Genomic DNA, 3,532 nt, shown 5'->3' on the forward strand with positions numbered 1-3,532 from the left:
CTAACATTCTTGTAATTTTCTTGCAAACTTTCTTGTAAACTTTCTTGTAACTTTCTTGTCAAAAATTCTTGTAACTTTCTTGCAAACTTTCTTGTCAAACCTTCTTGCAAACTTTCTTGTAACTTTCTTGCTAACTTTCTTGGCAAATTTTCTTGTAAATTTATTGCAAACTTTATTGTAACGTTCTTGTAACTTTCTTGCAATCTTTCTTGTAACTTTCTTGTAACTTTCTTGTAACTTTCTAGCATCTTTCTTGCAAACTTTCTTGTCAAACCTTCTTGCAAACTTTCTTGTTGAAACACTGGAGCGACTAGGTTTGTGTGCACTGGAATTTAGAAGGATGAGAGGAGATCTTATCGAAACATATAAGATTATTAAGGGGTTGGACACGTTAGAGGCAGGAAACATGTTCCCAATGTTGGGGGAGTCCAGAACCAGGGGCCACACAGTTTAAGAATAAGGGGTCGGCCATTGAGAACTGAGATGAGGAAAAACTTTTTCAGTCAGAGAGTTGTGAATCTGTGGAATTCTCTGCCTCAGAAGGCAGTGGAGGCCAATTCTCTGAATGCATTCAAGAGAGAGCTGAATAGAGCTCTTAAGGATAGCAGAGTCAAGGGGTATGGGGAGAAGGCAGGAACGGGGTACTGATTGAGAATGATCAGCCATGATCACATTGAATGGCGGTGCGTACAGGCTCGAAGGGCCGAATGTCCTCCTCCTGCACCTATTGTCTCTTGTCTATTGTAACTTTCTTGTAACTTTCTTGACTAACTTTATTGTCACTTTCTTGTCAAACCTTCTTGTATCTTGTAACTTCCTTGTAACTTTCTTGGAACCTTTCTTGTCAAACTTTCTTATATATTACTTGCAAACTTTCTTGTAACTTACTTGGAAACGTCTTGTCAAACTTTCTTGTAACTTTCTTGGCAAACATTCTTGTAACTTTCTTGTAAATTGCTTGACAAACTTTATTGCCACTTTATTATCAAACTTTCTTGTAACTTTCTTGGCAAACATTCTTGTAACTTTCTTGTAAATTGCTTGACAAACTTTATTGCCACTTTATTATCAAACCTTCTTGTAACTTTTTTGTAACTTTTTTGGAAACTTTCTTGACAAACATTCTTATGTATTACTTGCAAACATTCATGTAACTTTCTAGGCAGCATCTGTGGATAGGGGACGTTTCACAGAGTGCTGGAGTAACTCAGCGGGCCAGGCAGCATCTGTGGAGAACATGGATAGGTGTCGTTTCACAGAGTGCTGGAGTAACTCAGCGGGTCAGGCAGCATCTGTGGAGAACATGGATAGGTGTCGTTTCACAGAGTGCTGGAGTAACTCAGCGGGTCAGGCAGCATCTGTGGAGAACATGGATAGGTGACGTTTCACAGAGTGCTGGATTAACTCAGCGGGTCAGGCAGCATCTGTGGAGAACATGGATAGGTGACGTTTCACAGAGTGCTGGATTAACTCAGCGGGTCAGGCAGTATCTGTGGAGAACATGGATAGGTGACGTTTCACAGAGTGCTGGAGTAACTCAGCGGGTCGGGCAGCATCTGTGGAGAACATGGATAGGTGACGTTTCACAGAGTGCTGGATTAACTCAGCGGGTCAGGCAGCATCTGTGGAGAGAATGAGTGGGTGACGTTTCGGGTCAAGACTTCTTCAGACTCAATAAAGTATAAACATAAAAATATACATACATTTTTAAAGTCACACAGCATGGAAACAGGCCCTTCGGCCCACACTGGCCAACATGCCCCATCCACACTAGTCCAACTTTCCACGCTGTCTCTCCAAACTAAACTAGTGTGTCAACGGGCGATCGTGGTCGGTGTGGACTCGGTGGGCCAAAGGGCCTGTTTCGGCGATGTGTCTGTGAAGTGTAAAAGTATAATTTGCTGACTAACTTTCTTGTTTGCTAACTTGCAAACTTTCTTGCAAATTTTCTTGTAACTTTCTTGTAATTTTCTTGCAAACTTTCCTTAAGAGCTCTTATCCTAAAGAAGTTCCTTAAGAACTTATCCTTAAGAGCTCTATCCAGCTCTCTCTTGAATGCATTCAGAGGAATTGGCCTCCACTGCCTTCTGAGGCAGAGAATTCCACAGATTCACCACTCTCTGACTGAAAAAGTTTTTCCTCATCTCCGTTCTAAATGGCCTACCCCTTATTCTTAAACTGTGGCCCCTTGTTCTGGACTCCCCCAAGATTCGGAGCATGTTTCCTGCCTCTAACGTGTCCAACCCCTTAATAATCTTATACGTTTCGATAAGATCCCATCTCATCTTTGTAAATTCCAGTGTATACAAGCCTAGTCGCTCCAGTCTTTCAACATACGACAGTCCCGCCATTCCGGGAATTAACCCAGTAAACCTACGCTGCACGCCCTCAATAGCAAGAATATCCTTCCTCAAATTTGGAGACCAAAGCTGCACACAGTACTCCAGGTGCGGTCTCACTAGGGCCCTGTACAACTGCAGAAGGACCTCTTTGCTCCTATACTCAACTCCTCTTGTTATGAAGGCCAACATGCCATTGGCTTTCTTCACTGCCTGCTGTACCTGCATGCTTCCTTTCAGTGACTGATGCACTAGGACACCCAGATCTCGTTGTACGTCCCCTTTTCCTAACTTGACACCATTCAGATAATAATCTGCCTTCCTATTCTTACCACCAAAGTGGACAACCTTACACTTATCCACATTAAACTGCATCTGCCATGCATCCGCCCACTCACACAACTTGTCCAAGTCACCCTGCAACCTCATAGCATCTTCCTCACACAGTTCACACTGCCACCCAGCTTTGTATCATCTGCAAATTTGCTAATGGTACTTTTAATCCCATCATCTAAGTCATTAATGCATATTGTAACTAGCTAGCTGCAGCACCGAGCCTTGCGGTACCTCACTGGTCACTGCCTGCCATTCTGAAAGGGCCCCATTTATCCCCACTCTTTACTTTCTGTCTGTCAAACAATTTTCTATCCATGTCAGTATCCTACCTCCAATACCATGTGCTCTAATTTTGCCCACTAATGTAGGACCTTGTCGAAGGCTTTCTGAAAGTCAAGGTACACCACATCCACCGGCTCTCAATAGTCAATAGTCAATTTATCTGTCACGTGCGCATAAATGTGCAGTGAAATGAAAAATAACCCGCAGTACAACAATAAGACCAATAAAAATGGGCGTGCAGCGTAGGTTTACTAGGTTAATTCCCGGAATGGCGGGACTGTCATATGTTGAAAGACTGGAGCGACTAGACTTGTATACACCGGAATTTAGAAGGATGAGAGGGGATCTTATCGAAACGTATAAGATTATTAAGGGGTTGGACACGTTAGAGGCAGGAAACATGTTCCCAATGTTGGGGGAGTCCAGAACAAGGGGCCACAGTTTAAGAATAAGGGGTCGGCCATTTAGAACTGAGATGAGGAAAAACTTCTTCAGTCAGAGAGTTGTGAATCTGTGGGATTCTCTGCCTCAGAAGGCAGTGGAGGCCAATTCTCTGAATGCATTCAAGAGAGAGC

The sequence above is a fragment of the Rhinoraja longicauda genome, chromosome 39 (assembly GCF_053455715.1).
Source record: "Rhinoraja longicauda isolate Sanriku21f chromosome 39, sRhiLon1.1, whole genome shotgun sequence".
In the NCBI taxonomy this organism is placed as follows: Eukaryota; Metazoa; Chordata; class Chondrichthyes; order Rajiformes; family Arhynchobatidae; genus Rhinoraja; species Rhinoraja longicauda.